Genomic DNA, 18,002 nt, shown 5'->3' with positions numbered 1-18,002 from the left:
CATTTGTAGGGTTTTATTCATTTTGTGTAACTATAAAATGGATACATCTCCAAGAAAGCGTTCAAAAATATGTACTCTTTCTCAGCACACATCCAAGACAAATTGTCAATGAGTGTGGTATTGGTGTCTACAGCAGACAAATCCAAGTTTGTCTGCTGTAGACTCAGAGACTTAGCAGCTAGTTGGATTAATATTTCTGACATGACAAAAGTAAAGAAGGAAACAATGTCAAAGTTGACTGACATTGTGTTCCTCTTTACCAACATTCCATTATCTGACACTGTTAATTTACTATATGATGATTACCCTCCTGATATTGAAAAGATTTTTGAATTTGTTATACAATCAGGATATTTCAGCTGGAAAAATAAGATCTATAGACAAGCAAAGGTACTGCCATGGGTAACCCTCTGTCTCCACCTTTGGCAAACTATTTTTTGAACCATCTGGAAGATACCTTGTTCTCATCGATTCATCCCCCAACCCGCTCATTGGTTTCGTTATGTTGTGATGCCTTTGCTATTTGACCTCATTCTGAAAATGAACTTACCACTTTCCTACAACAGATCAATAGCCTTCACCCATGCATTCAATTCACCATGGAAAAAAAAAAGGCTGGTAGTTTACCATTTTTGGACATCCTTCTTATGCACACAGTGTTTGGTAATTTATCAACCAGTGTTTATCGAAAACCTTCCTTTCTGGGCAGATACATTCATCAAAAGTCTGCTCATCACACCTCTCAAAAAATTGGTGTTTTCATGTCTTTAATTAATAGAGCACATAAGGTGTGCTCCTCTCCCTCAAGCTTACACCAAGAACTTCTCACTGTCAAAACATTAATGGAATTTAATGATTACAACCCTAATCAAATCCAGCAGATAATTGATTCTGAAGTTCCAACACCTCAGGATTCTTCAACAAACCACAGGGTTCCAATCCCTTATATTTCTGGCATCTCTCAACCGATTGGTAGAATTTTAAAGTAGTATCATCTCATTCACATATATTTTCCTATCAACAAAATTTCTCATCTGTTGTCATCTACAAAAGACAAGCTGTCACCTATATCATTAGCTGGCATTTACCAGATACCTTGTGAATATAATCTAACATACTTTGGGCAAACTGGCAGTTCTGTGGAAAAAAGAATTAATGAACATCAATATTTTATCGAATACATGAAACCTCAAAAGTCTTGTCTGGCACAACATAGTATTGACACTAAACACGGTATCCAGTGGGATGAAGCTCGTCCTCTCCATAGAAACAGGTTTAAATATGAACACCTTTTCAAAGAAAATTGCAAAGCCCTTTTACATTACCCTTACCTATCTTCTTCGCTCCCTTCAGAGCATGGGGCCTCAATCATTGACTTTCATCTGACTCTATTCAATGCTTCCTTTTTGATCTCTTTCTGGGAACGTCCCAGCCGCCTTGCCTCTATTTCTAGTTCTCTTCTCCATGTTATCCTGGGTCTGCCTCTTTTCCTCTTGCCTTGGGGATTCCATTCTAGTGCAATTTTTGCTATTTCTTTATCTGGGTTCCTGATTGTGTGACCTATCCAGTTCCATTTTCTTTTAGTAATTTCATTTCTGATGCTGGTTTGACCTGTTCTCTCTCAAAGTTTTATGTTTGTTATTTTATTTGGCCAGTATATTCCTAGTATCTTCCTCAAGCATTTGTTTATGTAGACCTGTATTTTATTTATGTTTTCCTTTGTTAGTGGCCATGTCTCAGCTCCATATAGTAAAACTGGTTTAACATTAGTGTTGAAGAACCTAATTTTGATTTTTAATTTTATTTCTTTGGACCCCCAAATTTTCTTCATCATATTGAATGCAATCTGTGCTTTCTGGATTCTATTTTGTATGTCCTGTTTGGTTCCTCCTTGTGTGCTGATCACTGATCCCAGGTACATAAAGTTATCTACCTGTTCCAGTGTTTTCCCTAGTATTTCAAAGACTAATTCTTGTTTGGGGTTTATCTTCATTACTTTGGTCTTATTATTTATTTTTAATCCACATTTATTTGCTTCCTGGTTTAAATTATCTATTTTCTTTTGGAGGTGTTGATGTTTTTGTGCCAAAAGGCATATATCGTCTGCAAAATCCATGTCACTGATTTTATTTGACCATCCCCATTGAATGCAAATTCTTTCTTCAGATGTTTTCCTCATCACCCAGTCAATGACAATCAGAAAGATGGTCGGGGAGAGTATACATCCTAGTCTTACTCCTGTGTTTGTTGCAAATGGTTCTGATAGTTTGCCATTATTTATTATTTGGATTTTGTATTTTTCATGAGTTTTCTTTGTTATATTTATGATTTTCTGAGGAATCTCGTAGTGCTTCATTAACTTCCATTTAGTCTTTCTGTCTGTACTATCAAATGCACGTTCGAAGTCGATGAATCCCAAATATAGGATACTCTGCCACTCTATTGACTGTTCAATAATTATTCTTAATGTTATTATCTGATCAATACAAGATCTGTTTGGTCTGAACCCAGCCTGTTCTTTCCTCAGTTTAGTTTCAATTTCTTCATTCTTTCTAGCAAAATTCTAGTAAATACTTTACTTAGAACATTTAGAAGTGAATCCCTCTCCAATTTTTACAAAGTGTTATATCTCCCTTTTTTGGCAATTTTAACCAGGAGTCCTGTATTCCAGTCTTCTGGCCATTCCTCCTTTTCCCATATTTGATTAAATAGCAGATGTAGCATTTCAACAGTAGTATTTATATCTGCTCTAAGTAGTTCAGCCTGTATATTGTCACTCCCAGCTGCTTGCTCCCTTGTGACTGTAAGCTGTTTTACTTTGGCCAAACAGGCAGGACAGCTAATATCAGAATTTCAGAACACAAGGACTACATCCAGTTTCGCCAATACAGCCACTCTGGTCTTGCAGACCATGCGCTGGATACCCACCATAGAATATGGTGGAAGAAGCCACGATAATACACCGTAGTAAATTCAAATACGAAAGGCTTTTCATGGAATCAGCCCTAAGAAACAATCCAAACCTCAAAAAATTTGGTTGCATGAGACTGCCCCAAATTTGGGAAACCTACATCAGAAGTCCTTCAGCCCAATCGCCCAAGAATACCAAAATTGCCTGCTAGGAGGCACCATCAGGACTCTTAGGAGAAAAAATAGCTTCCTGCTTCGTCCTCATTTACTGTTTGTTGTGCTTGCATGCACGTGTCTTGTTTTTAAGTTCGTGTGAAAATGGCAACGTGACGTTGCCAAAATATTGGAAGTGTATTAAAATTTATTTTAATATATATCCTAGTATACGTTGTAATTTCCTTAAGCTATTGAGTAAAAAAAAAACAAAAAAAAACAGCTGCTTTATTGTTTTTGTTTTCTTTATTGCATGAGTTATTTCTAGTTTAGTTATAGTTCCTGTATTTATTTTAAGTATTTCTTGTTGTGGTGTTTCTGGTATTTCTTGTTCTAGGTTATCTATTTCTCCATTTAAAATTTCTGGGAAATGTTCTACCCATCTTTTTTGTCTGCTTCATTTGTGAGTAACTTTCCTTGTTTATTTTTTACAGCCCCTTCTCTTTTAAAACTCTTCCCAGCTAGCTTTCTTGTTATCTCAAACAACCTCTTTGGGTCAAATTTACTTGCTGCTTCTTCAGCCTCTTGACATATTTTCTCCAGGAAAAAACTTTTATCTTTTCTTGCACTTTTTTTTTACATGTCCGTTTTTAAGCCCGTATCTTTCATTTATCCTATTTCTTTTGTTTTCTTCTGTACTTTGCAGAAGTGTATTCCATAAAGCAAGCTTTCCTTTCTTCACATAATTTGATGGTTTCTTCAGAGATCCATTGTTTGTGATTCCTACTCTGCCTTCCAAGAACTTCTTCGGCAGAACTATTAAATATATTCTTTATTTTTTCCCAGTTCTCTTCAATGTCTATTTCCTTATGTTGTTCTACAAGGCTTCCATATTTATTCCTTTTACTTTATATTGTTTTTTGTATCCTTGTTTTTCAGTTTGGATATATTGTATTTAATTCTTTTGGTTCTTGCCTTTAAATATTTTTTCTTAGTTTCATTTTTATTTTTGCAATCAATAATAAGTGGTCTGTAAAGGCATCTGCACCTCTCCAAACTCTTACATCCATCAAAGAGATTCTCCAAGGTCTGTTTATTAAAATATGGTCTATTTGGTTTTTGGATTTCTTATCAGGTGATATCCAAGTCTGTTTATGGATGTCTTTATGTTTAAATACGGTTCCTCCTATGATCATATCATTGAAAGTGCAAAAGTCTTTTAGGATTTCCCCATTTTCATTACTTATTATTATTATTACAGGTATCTCCATGGAGTCAGTAGACTCATCGCGGGAGACCCAAACTAGCAAAACAATATCTGTCATATCTCTTCTTGAATTCATTTACAGTTTTAAAAATTTTAAAAAAAAATTACAGTTTCCTAAACCTTCTTTTCCCATTATTCGTTCATATCCGACATTACTATTTCCTACTTTTGCATCCATGTCACCTATAATTAAAAGCATATCTTTACTTTTGACTTCATCTACTTCTTTTTGCAGCATTTCATAGAAGTCTTCTTTCTCTTCTGTTTTTGCATTGTTTGTTGGTCCATATATGTTTATTATAGTCACATTTCTGTATTTAGTTTTAAATCTAGCTTTGATGATTCTTTCAGAAACTGGTTTCCATTCAATTAGTACTCTTCTAGCATCTGTTGTTAGCATGAAAGCTACACCTTTGCTATGTGTGTCATCTTCATTCTGGTTTCCAGAATATAAAATGTATTTGTTTGTTGTTAGTTTGATTTCTCTGCTACCATTCCATCTTGTCTTGTTTAGACCTAGTATTTCTATTTTGTACCTTTCCATTTCTCTAGTTAGTAAGTTAGCTTTTCCGCTTTTATACAAAGTCCTAATATTCCAGCATCCAATTTTGGTTAAAAGTTTTGGGCTAAAGAGGTTTTTTCTTGGAGTTTTCCACCTGTCAGCTTCCCCAATGGGGCTTTCACTGGCTTGCTTCTTTTCCCCAGTACTTCTCCCTCTTGGTTTTTGTGTCGGTTTTCCAACAATGGTTGAGGTTTCTGTAGCAATATGTTCTTTCCATATTATGGTTGCTAGATACAAGTACAACCCCCCTCCTTTCTCATCTAGGCTTGGGATTGGCAATGGCGGAGTCGAAGCCCTTTTACATCGGCCAAAATCTGAATCGAAACGATTCTCTCTCTCTCTCTCCCAAAAGTTTGGGAAATTCTTATCTTATGTAACCATCAAAAATAGTTTTTAATAATATTATTTATTAATATTAATTTCTACTATGCAGCAACAGTTTTTAATTGGTAAACCACTGACTGCTGTATGTACCTTGTATTCCTGTTCTTTTGATTTGCTTGTTTCTACACACTGATGATGTACTGTTATTTTCAGTACGAAATATCTATACTTTTGCTCAAAGCTGTTTAACTGAGAGGAGACCTCCACATAGCCTTTAAAGGAATGCAGAGAACCAACCAGGGCTTCTGACCTAATGTCCAATCCTCACCTTCTCGGTATGCACCCTGTTGGGTATCTACTTGGATACTGAACGGACGAGGATGGGCTGGCAATTTGGGATTTAGCCGACCAAATTGTATTCTTATTGGTTAAACCAAAATATAGAATGATGGTACAACATGACAAAATTTCATGCCGGCTGAGGCGTCGCCCGGTTAAACAAGGCCCCCATTGTTTTCGCCAGGGAACCAGGGCGAACAGCGAAAAGTCAGCTACTGGAACAAATCTGAAAATAAACCCCAACTCAACATCACCAGAGTTAAAGATCGGTACTATCAACGTAAGAAGCCTGAATGGCAAAGAAATGGAGCTAGCTGAGAAATTAGATAAGTACCAGATCGACATAATAGGGGTGACTGAAACAAAAAAGACCAAAACTGGTGAGATCTTTCTGAGCAATAAATACAAAATGTTATATTCAGGCAATGACAATCAAGGAAAAGAAGGAGTAGCCATAGTATTCAACACAAAATACGAGGCTAATCTTCTTGAATGGCAGTCAGTCTCAAGTAGAGTAATGTGGGCAAATATGAGAATGGGGAACTGGACAATGAGACTTATTTGTGCCTATGGTCCCACAGAAGGTTCTACCAAGGTAGAAGTGGAGGAATTTTTTGAGGCTTTAGAAAAAGCAACTGACACAATGAAAAATGAAAAGTTGGTCCTTGTTGGGGATCTAAATAGCAGAGTAGGAAATGATTGTGAGACATACAAAAATATTTTGAGAAAATTTGGAGAAAAGAGCCAAGCTAATAATATTGGCAAATATCTGTTGGATTTCTGCTCAGGACATGGACTGGTTATTGCTAACACCATGTTCCAACATAAAAATGTGCACAAATTCACATGGAGAGAAGAGGCAAGGAATAAGAAAAGTCTCATTGACTATGTTATTGTTGATAGTGATGTTTTCTCCCTGGTGCAGGACACCAGAGTGTACAGAGGATTTGAAATTGGAAGTGATCACTATTTAGTCTTGAGCAGGATAAAATTGAATTTCATATTGAAAAGAAGAACATGTAAGAAAGTTTTAAAGCGAATAAAAGTTGAGCAACTCTCAGATGTGAGCTGTAGACTAAAATACACAAAGATTATTGAAGGAAAAATGAAAGAGTTTGAGAACAGGAATCAAACCTTGGAGATTCAGTGGCAAACTCTGAAGAAAACATTGATTGATTCTACCAGAGAGGCATGTGGTGAGGTTGTTTGTAAGGATAAAAAAATCAGAACTCCTTGGTGGACACAGGAGGTTAAAGAGGCAGTGAAGGAAAAGAAGAAAGCATACCAAAAGTTCCTGTCAAATAAGTCAGCTTGTGCTCTTAAAGAATGTAGAGACAAATGCAAGAATGCTAAACACTGTGTAAAACTAGCTAAACAAAAGTCATGGGAGGACTTTGGCAAGAATATAGAAAATAAATATCAAGAAGGTGGCAAAATATTCTGGAGGTTGTTGAAGAAGCTTAAGAATGGAGGAAAGAGTGCTATAAAAGGAATTAGAGATGATAAAGGTGACATGAAAACGGGAGAAAAAGATATCCTTGAAGTATGGAGTAATTACTTTGAAAAACTGCTAAATGAAACAAGCAGTGATGACAGCACAGTGGTAAAAAACACTGACCAGGAATGCAGTCAGGAATACATATCCATACTTGAAGTAGAAAAAGCCATCAAAACTTGAAATGTGGAAAGGCAGCAGGAGTAGATGATATTCGACCAGAAATGCTGAAGTATGGTGGTATAAGAGTCTTACAGTGGCTGCACTGCATGGTTCAGAAAGCCTGGCCAGAGGGACGAATTCCCGATGATTGGAGTAGAGCTCTCATAGTACCCATATATAAAAAGGGAAATAAAACTGAATGTGAGAATTACAGAGGTATTTCCCTACTGAGTGTTCCTGGCAAGATCTATGCAAGTATACTTGAGAAACGGTTGAGAAGAATTGTGGAAGAAAAGCTTGGTGAAGAACAAGCTGGATTCAGGCCAAATAGAGGCTGTCAGGATCAGATCTTCACTTTACGACAAATAGTCGAGAAAGCATGGGAATATAACAAATATCTGTATTTAAGTTTTGTCGATCTGGAAAAGGCATATGACAAGGTGCCAAGAGAGAAGCTATTCAATACGCTGCAGTTATATGGTGCCAATGGGACATTATATCAAGCAATGCTTAGTCTTTATTTAAGTTGTAAGTTAGCAGTTAGAATTGAAGGAAGTACAGGAAGATGGTTTCATGTTAAATCTGGTGTGAGACAAGGATGTACATTATCCCCTCTGTTATTCATTATCTATATGGATCACATTATGAAGGAAAGTGGTATTAAACATGATATCAAAATTGGAGATGTTAATGTCAGCTCTTTGCTTTATGCGGATGATGTTATACTTCTAAATAAATCCACTACAAGTCTGCAAGATTCTCTGACTAAATTGAATAGCTCTTGTAATAGATATGGTATGAAGGTCAGCAATAAAAAGACAAAGACAATGAAAATAGGCAGAATCATTGAAAATGTCAACTGTGTTGTGAAAGGAGAACCTGTGGAACAAGTAAAACATTTCAGCTATTTAGGCACGATTTTTACTGAAGATGGTAAATTAAATATAGAAATAGACAACAGAATCAGCAAAGCTGGTATGGTGGGAAATCAATTGAATAAATTCATATGGAATGAGAGAGAAATTAGTCGGAACACTAAATTAGCTGTATACAAGACAGTGTTCAAACCAGTTTTAACTTATGGATCTGAGAGCTGGGTCAGAAGTAAAACACTTGACCAAAGACTAGAGACTTCAGATATGAGAGTCCTGAGAAAGATTATAGGCGTGAACAGATGGTATCAATGGCAGTATCATATTATAAATGAGGATATTAGGAAAGAACTTGATATTTTCAGCATCCAGGAATGCATTAGCAGAGCTAATCTCAGGTGGTATGGTCACTTAAACAGAATGGGCGAGGAAAGATTAGCAAAACAAGTGTTCTCTGCCAGGTTGGCAGGAAAACGACCGAGAGGAAGACCAAGATATAGGTGGATTGATACGGTGCAAAGTGCTTTAGACGATAGAAATATAAGATCTGATAATATTGGAGTGTTGACAAGTAACAGACTGATTTGGAGGAAAATTGTAGATAGGAAATTAATAATGATTTAATTTTTTTCATGTAGTACTGTCATATCCTGTACACCCCTTGAGGGTACATGGCAGGAATTTGATGATGATGATGATTCATTTCATTAAAGTTAATTACTGTTGTTATTGTGTAATTTATTGTTTAAAGAACTCATCTTCCAACAGGATCTTGCTCCATGCCACACTTCAAAAAAAAAAAGTGAAAGAGTTCCTCAAAAAATCACAACATCTAATTGCTACAGTGGCCAGGGAACTCTCCTAAGATTAACCTAATAGAAAATTTGTGGGCTATAGTGAAAAAGAGACTTGTTAAATGGAATTGTGATACAAAGAATAACTTAATACAATCCATTGTAAAAGTATAATTTTGAGATGCAGAAATAAGAAAAATGTGTTCTACTTTGGTCGAGTGAGTGCCTATGTGAATTAATGAACTTGTTAGGAACAGAGGAGCACATATAAATTATTAGATAAAGTTGAAGTTATTTTCTTATTTTCTTATGAAATGAATTATTTTAATGTGAGTGTTCATATTACTTTGTTCAAAACTGTAGACTTGCTTTTGTATAAGTTTTTTTTTTATTTTAAAGAAATGTATTGTAGAGTGCCGACTAAAATGGTATAATCTTTTTTCGTGTGCGTGTGTGCAGGCGTATAGTAGTTAAAACATCTGCTTAACATTTTGAAGATATTATTATTGTATGAGATTCCACATGAAATCCGAAGACTCAAACTATCCACACAATCTGTCATACCTCTACTTGAACCCATTAACAAACAAAGCACTCACAAATGACTCCGGCAACCCATTCCACTCATTCACAACTCTCCAAGCAAAAAATCTAGTCCTCACACCACTACTAACCACACCTTTATTCAACTTTCAGGGATGATACCTTCTTCTGGTCCCTCCAGCCATGTGCTGAAACATTTCATCTCTGGTTCAATCTTATAAAACCCTTTAAGCAACTTAAATATATAAGGTGGTTCAGAATTCCATGTACAAACTTCAAGGGAAAGTAGAGAACATCACAATCAACCATATTTAAATAGGAAAGCATGACCGAAAGTGATAGGTGGCGCTGTTCTCCAGTGCTCCAGGTGAGCAATTGGGGCTTTCTCATTCAAGCTTTCGACGTTGTACGAAGAACATGCATCGTTTTATGAATGCTGAGATGGCAGATCTACATCTCATTTACCATATTATGTATCCAACTACTATTGAACTGTTCATCATCATCAAATTCCTGGCATGTACCCTCAAGGGGGTGTACAGGATATGATAGTACTACATGAAAAATTTACATCATTACTAACTTCTTATCTACAATTTTCCTCCAAATCAGTCTATTACTTGTCAAGACTCCAATATTATCATTATCAGAACTTATATATCTATCGTCTAAGGCACATTGTACTGTATCAATCCACCTATATCTTGGTCTTCCTCTGGGTCGTTTTCCTGCCAACCTGGCAGAGAACACTTGTTTTGCTAATCTTTCCTCGCCCAATCTACTTAAGTGACCATACCACCTGAGATTAGCTCTGCTAATGCACTCCTGGATGCCAACAATGTCAAGTTCTTTCCTAATATCCTCATTTTTAATATGATATTGCCATTGATGCCGTCTGTTCATGCCTCTAATCTTTCTCAGGACTCTCATACCTGCGGTCTCTAGTCTTTGGTCAAGTGTTTTACTTCTGACCCAGCTCTCAGATCCATAAGTTAAAACTGGTTTGAACACTGTCTTGTATACAGCTAATTTAGTGTTCCGACTAATTTCTCTCTCATTCCATATGAATTTATTCAATTGACTTTCTATCATACCAGCTTTGTTGATTCTGTTGTCTATTTCCATATTTAATTTACCATTTTCACTAAAAAATCATGCCTAAGTAGCTGACATGTTTTACTTGTTCCACAGGTTCCCCATTCACAACACAGTTGACATTTTCAACAATTCTACCTATTTTCATTGTCTTTGTCTTTTTAATGATGACCTTCATACCATATCTATTACAACAGTTATTCAATTTAGTCAGGGAATCTTGCACATTTGTAGCAGATTTATTTAGAAGTATAACATCGTCCGCATAAAGCAAAGAGCTGACATTAACATCTCCAATTCTGATATCATGTTTAATACCACTTTCTTTCATAATGTGATCCATATAGATAATGAATAACAGAGGGGGATAATGTACATCCTTGTCTCACACCAGATTTAACATTAAACCATCTTCCTGTACATCCTTCAATTCTAACTGACGACTTATCCTTCAATTCTAACTGCTTGATATAAACTCAAATAAAGACTAAGTATTGCTTGATATAATACCCCATTGACACCATATAACTGTAGCGTATTGAATAGCTTCTCTCTTGGCACCTTGTCATATGCCTTTTCCAGATCGACAAAACTTAAATACAGATCTTTGTTATATTTCCATGCTTTCTCCACTATTTGTCGTAAAGTGAAGATATGATCCTGACACCCTCTATTTCGCCTGAATCCAGCTTGTTCTTCACCAAGCTTTTCTTCTACAATTCTTCTCAACCATTTCTCAAGTATGCTTGCATAGATCTTGCCAGGAACACTCAGTAGGGAAATACCTCTGTAATTCTCACATTCAGTTTTACTTCCCTTTTTATACATGGGCACTATTAGAGCTCTGCTCCAATCATCGGGAATTCGTCTCTCTGTCCAGGCTTTCTGAACTATGCAGTTCAGCCACTGTAAGCCTTTTATACCACCATACTTCAGCATTTCTGGTCGAATATCATCTACTCCTGCTGCCTTTCCACATTCCAAGCCTTTGATGGCTTTTTCTACTTCAAGTATGGATATGTATTTCTGACTGTATGCCTGTTGAGTGTTTTTTACCACTGTGCTATCACTGCTTGTTTCATTTAGCAATTTTTCAAAGTAATTACTCCATACTTCAAGGTTATCTTTTTTTCTCCTGTTTTCATGTAACCTTTATCATCTCTAACACCTTTTACAGCACTCTTTCCTCCATTTCTAAACTTCTTCAACAACCTCCAGAATATCTTACCACCTTCTTGATATTTATTTTCTATGTTCTTGCCAAAGTCCTCCCATGACTTTTGTTTAGCTAGTTTTACACAATGTTTCGCTTTTTTACATTTGTCTCTGTATTCTCTAAGAGCAAAAGCTGACTTATTAGCCAGGAACTTTTGATATGATATCTTCTTTTCCTTCACTCCCACTTTAACTTCCTGTGTCCAGCATGGAGTCCTGATTTTTCTATCCTTGCAGACAATCTCACCACATGCCTCTTTGGCTGAATCAAGGCTTGCCATTGAATCTCCGAGGTTTGGTTCCTGTTCTCAAACTCTTTTATTTTTATTTCAATAATTTTTGTGTATGTTAGTCTACAGTTCACATCTGAGAGCTGCTCAACTTTTATTTGCTTTAAAACTTTCTTACATGTTATTCTTTTCAATATGAAATTCAATTTTATCTTGCTCAAGACTAAATAGTGGTCGCTTCCAATTTCAAATCCTCTGTCCATTGGCCTGTCTGGTCATGCTTTTCTATGTGAATATGGTTGATTTTGATGTTCTTTACCTCCCCTCAAAGTTTGTACGTGGATTTTGAACAACACTGTATAAGAAACAGAAAAAACAAATATAAGAAACATACCCCCCCCCCTTCTTTTTCTCTTATCAACCAACTTCTGCAATTCACACACCCTCAATCTGTCTTCATAGGAACATTCCACAGACTACTTACCATCTCAGTCACTCTTCTCCGAATCTTCTCTACCGCTCCCCCATCCCCAAGAAACCTAGGAGACCAGACTTGAGTACAGTTAGACGTGGACATATGAAGACATTATAATGACGAATAACTACCTTATCTCTACTTGTTAATGTGTTCTTGAATAGCCAAGTAATCTTATTGGCTACCTTAGCAATATGTCCTCTAAACTTCACCTCTCCCCCCCTCCTCCCCAATGATGTGGACATATGAAGGCATTATAATGACAAATAACTTCCTTATCTCTACTTGTTAATGTGTTCTTGAATAGTCAAGTAATCTTATGAGCTACCTTAGCAATATACCCTCTAAACTTCAACTCTCTCCCCCCCCCCCAATGTTTTCTAGTTTCATGTTTCCTGGAGAACGGTTTCAGAATGCATAACTTTACATTTCTCCACATTAAACTTAACCCATTATCTTTTGACCATACTGACAGCCTATTTAAATCATCTTGCGAGCTCTCCACATCACCTTGATTAAATATTACTCTACCTAATTTTGCATTATCAGCTAACAACTGAATATTTCCTTTCAGGTTATTTGCTATGTCATTTATGTACAAATTAAACAGCAATGGTCCCAGCATTGAACCCTGCGGTGCACCACTTGTCACCTGTTTTTGCCTCAATTTTGTCCCTCCATATACCACTTTCTGATATCTGTTCAGCAGCCACTCTCTTATCCACTTAACCAGTGGCACATTCATCCCATTTGTTCTAATTTGCGTGCAAGAGTTCCATGTGGTATTCTGTCAAATGCCTTTGCAGAATCCAGCGAAATCATTGTGTAGCCATTTGCTTTATCACTCAGTTGTTACTCTATTATAAAAAATAGTAAATTACTAAAGCATGACCAGCCCTTCACAAAGCCATGTTGGCCCTCATACAGTGTCATATTTTTATCCACCCATTCTTGAATTCTCTTTTTAACCAATTTTTCTGGTACTTTTACCAACATATCTTAAATACTGATTGGTTTATAATTTGCTACTGCAGTCTTAGAACCTTCCTTATGCAAGGGAATTATTTTGCCCTCTTTCCACTCTCTTGGAATTTTACAAGAGCTGAGACTTAAATTCAAGATCCTAGTCACAGGCATTGCCCAGTTCCCTTGCACATTCTCACAAAACCTGAGCTGATATCCCATCTTATCTCACAGCTGTATTCACTTTGAGATTCTGCAGTATTCTAAGCACCTCCAATGCATCCACATTGTTCCTGCAATAGTATCTATCACATATGTTAAAGCAGTATCCTTACTAGACCCTTGCGAAGTGGTCACTCAGTAGCTGAACTGTTTTATCTGCTTCTCTCAGTTCGTGACCATCATCACTCTTTAAGGTTAATCTTCCATAATCATTTTTCCTCTTACTTGCCATATAATGAAAGGTCTCTTTGGGATTTTCTTTCGCCTGATAGGCTAGATTCTTCTTATAATTTTGGCATCATAATCTTACCATTCTGGTCACCTTCTTGCCTGAGCCTTGTACCGTTTAGAAGCTGGTCTCTTTATATATCCCCCACAGCATTTTCTTTTTGTGCAGCTTGTGATTAATGATATTACTGATTTATCTGACTACTGCTTGATTAATCCTCCTTTCCTTAGGTATGCAATTTAATATTGCTTCCTCTAGATGACCCTTAACTATCTCTTATGCACTGCTTACATCTTTATCCTGCAGTGTTTTATGCCATGGCGTTAAGCTTTTTCCTAAACCTTTCATAATTATCTGCCTTGTTCCACATATATCCCTTCTTGACAGAATAATCCTCATTCATGGTTAAGAATTTAGGGAGACACAACACACACACACACACACACACACACACGCACGCACGCACACGCACACACACACACTAAAATAATTATTTAATATTAGGAAAGTAACATTAGAAGTTTCGACCTCTGTATTGTGAGGTCATCATAAGAAAAATACATATGTATACGAATTAAGCTACATGATACTGGCCATTACAAAGGTAAATGAATTTAAGCTACCTATTAATCTTTTATCTAGCCTGACCTCTGGTGATAAAAAAAAAATTAATAATAAAAAATAAAATAAAGTTAAAAAAATTAGATATAAAAAAAATAAATTAAAAACAGAATACATTGAACATTTCTAAAGTACTCTCGTATTGTGATTTCCTTCTGGGCTTGTTCCGATTGCCTTAAGGGTTGCAGATGGGTCCTCCACATTCTTGGAATGATTAGTCTGTCATTTTTGTTCAGGTTTGGATTGTGTTTTAGCATTTCACAGGTTTCTTTAAATTTTCTCTCAAACCCGGTTTTGGTGTGGTGTAGGGACTGAGTGCCCTTCCAGTCAATTCTATGGTATGTTTGGAATGTGTGGTCTGATTAAGCCTGTTTTTCCATAATGGAGGTATTTAATGTGTTGTTTGTGTTCATCTTTTCTGATTGGGAAACCTAATACACAAAAATTCATACCACCACCCAACAAAAACTAGGAGTCATAAGCACCCTCAAATACAGAGCACTAACTATTTACTCGAATAAATCAAGCTCTAAACAAAGAATTCAAAATTATTAATTAACCATACATTTGCAAAAAGTGGCTATAATAAAAAAACAGTTCACAAGATTCTCCATAAAAATACCATTAAAAACAAAAAAAATTATAAGAATGCCATAGCCATACCATGTGTTAGAAGCATTTCAGAAAAAATAGACAGAACACTACATAAATAACATCACAACTACCTTCAAACCTCCGATAAAATTAAGAAATTTACTCAGTTCTTCCAAAAATCCTCTTCCACACCTGGCCCATCCAGGGGTTTACAAAATTGATTGTACATGTAACCTATCCTATATAGGGGAAATAGGACGCACTATTCCAGTCAGAAAAGAATAAGCCCAGAAGGAAATCACAATACGAGAGGACTTTAGAAATGTTCAATGTAGTTCTGTTTTTAATTTATTTTTTTAAAATTTAATTTAATTTTATTTTTTATTATTATTTTTATTTTTAATATTATTAATTTTTTCTTCCCGCCAGAGGTTAGGCTAGATAAAAGATTAATAGGTGGCTTAGATTAATTTTACCTTTGTAATGTGCAGTATCATGTAGCTTAATTTTTATACATATGTATTTTTCTGATGATGACCTTAATACAGAGATCAGAACGTCAAATGTTACTTTCCTAATATTAAGTAAAGTAATTATTTTAACGTGTGTTGTGTCTCCCTAAATTCTTAACCATGAATGCCGGCCACCGTGTAACCTTAAATGAAAGAAGAGTAATCCTCATGTTTTACAATCTCCCAAGTCAAGACTGCATGGTCACTTAAACCAATCGGAGGCAATGTGGTCACCGTGGTTATGGATAGCTCTTCTGATCCTATGACCAGGTCCAATACTCTCATACCCATAGTCCCATCCATCACATGCAGTCTCTAGTAATTATCTCTCTGTAGGTGTATAAATTCCATTTCCTTCCTGCCATGTGATCTTTCTTCCTTCCAGTGTATGTCTCGATAGTTGAAGTCCCCAATAATAATCACTCGACCTGTACTCAGTATACTAATTTGGCAGTGCATGTCTTACACATCATCTGTGAAACTCCTTGGACTATAGCAACAACCACCTGTATATTTTATCTTACTGACCTTAATCTCACATCAGACTGCTTCAAATGAACAGCCACCCTCCTGCCTATCTCCCATTCTTTGACTGCAATTCATCCACATTTGTTAGCTGTACCCCTCTCCTATTCTATCTTCTCTATCTTCCATGAAACTACTACTCTCTTCACATTCTATGTTAACAGCAGATGATGTAACTACATTATCTGCAACTACATCTACATGATCTATAACTTTTGGTGAGATTGCACTAACAAATGCCCAAAACTCCTCCTCCTTGTTCCCGATACTTCTCGCATTAGTATATAGTAACTGCAGCATCCCTTTAGGCCCCCCCCCATTTCTATGTTCACTGGGCATCCACAGATGCCATATGGTCACTCCGATGCTCGGTGATGTGCCTCACCACGTAGTCCTGTTGTTTGCTTTTCTGAAGACTTCAACTCTCTGAAGATTAGTTGCTCCACATACCATCCATCCATCCATCCATCTCATAAATGGTCTACCCCTTCCTCTTTTTCCAGGAACTTTACCTTCTATTACTGTTTTGAGAAGTCCTCTTTCCATCCTTTCAATGTGTCCAAAATATTTTAACTTTCTTTTATCCTTTAGGCCCCCACCCACTTTTAATTCCCGAATCAACTGTCCTATTCAATAATTTTGCTTGAGTGACTAGATTCTGCACTTCGTCATTCTCACACTCACTTGCCTCATGGGTGCCTTCACACAAACTCACTTCCACTCTAATTGCTTAAGTTTTTCTGAATTTGCACTTCAGCATTCTCAGTGAACAAAGCTCTCTCTAGACATAAACACCAGAACCGTCTAGATGCAGTCCATCAGCATTATACAAATCCTCTTTCTGTCGAATACAGACCACAGATCCACGAATCCTGCATCATTCTTTCTGCACAATCTATGTATAGACTCATTAGCTAGTAATGCCCTTCTCCTCCTCCTCCTCAGTTCGCCTCTATAATATCGTGGTAGGAGACTTAGAATCTTCATCTTCTCACTCTTTAGTTTTTCCCCTTCTAACAACTCCTTTACATCCTCCCTCATAGAATACGTCCTGCCTCTCAAATCATTTGTGCCAACCAAGACAATAATTTCCTTCGACTTACGTTTGTGCATCTGGATTGTGTGACTAATATCGTGAATATCTGCACCAGGGAAACACGATTTTGTCACACTTTCCTTAAGTACTCTCCTGATCACTGAGTCTCCATAAAGTTCAAGTATTAAAAATGCCTAAGTGGATATGTATTTGATTGGAATAGTAAAATCATCATCATATGGACCTGTTGTGTCGGAAAAAGTGCCGATTCACATTTTGATGAGTCATCCTTTTTCCGACCCAACATAAGGTAACGTCAGAAGGGATGGATAAGGACATACTTATGCCCCCAGATTGAAAATGTGCCTATTAATGACCTAGAACATGTATGTATTCAGTTTTGTAGATAATAACTAATGTTAGAGAAGTCCATAACTTGAACAAAGAATGTTTGTAAGTTATTTTAAGATAGGAAATTCATGTAAAATTGCTAAAAAGATGTATATAAGTTGATACAAGTATTAGGCCATGTCAAAGTCAGTTCGGAGCCACGGTAACCAATCGGCTGCCACCATATGCATGACGACACCACCAAGTGAGGACGCTGTTTTGTGGTATATAGGTTTCAGCGGGGAATTCAATCCCTCTCTTTTTTTCGTCTGTTCCTGGTTTCCTGAGTGGAGAGCTGAGTAGCTGTGAAAGCTTGTCACCGTGCGCAGCAAGAATTTCTCCTTGCTGTACGTGTCACGTGGATCATAGCTGCAGCTAAAATGCAACCAGAGTTCCAGAAGAAAGGGCCGCTGGTGAATCAACGCCAGTGTACAAGTCAGTGAAAGAGTGTTCTTTTCAAGTAGAATAAAAGAA

General features: G+C 36.6%; 1 protein-coding gene across 6 annotated transcripts in view; it reads left to right on the top strand.

The window, feature by feature from the left end:
* The window catches only part of Ask1 (apoptotic signal-regulating kinase 1), a 937,451-nt gene that overhangs the window by 69,508 nt on the left and 849,941 nt on the right, over positions 1 to 18,002 (top strand). The gene's annotated exons all lie outside the window — the stretch shown is intronic.

Source organism: Typopeltis vanoorti, chromosome 7, assembly GCF_054136105.1.
Source record: "Typopeltis vanoorti isolate ZY-2024b chromosome 7, IOZ_Tvanoo_1.0, whole genome shotgun sequence".
Lineage (NCBI taxonomy): Eukaryota > Metazoa > Arthropoda > Arachnida > Uropygi > Thelyphonidae > Typopeltis > Typopeltis vanoorti.
Note: the sequence above shows the minus strand (reverse complement) of the source record. Positions and strands in the feature narration are given on the sequence as shown.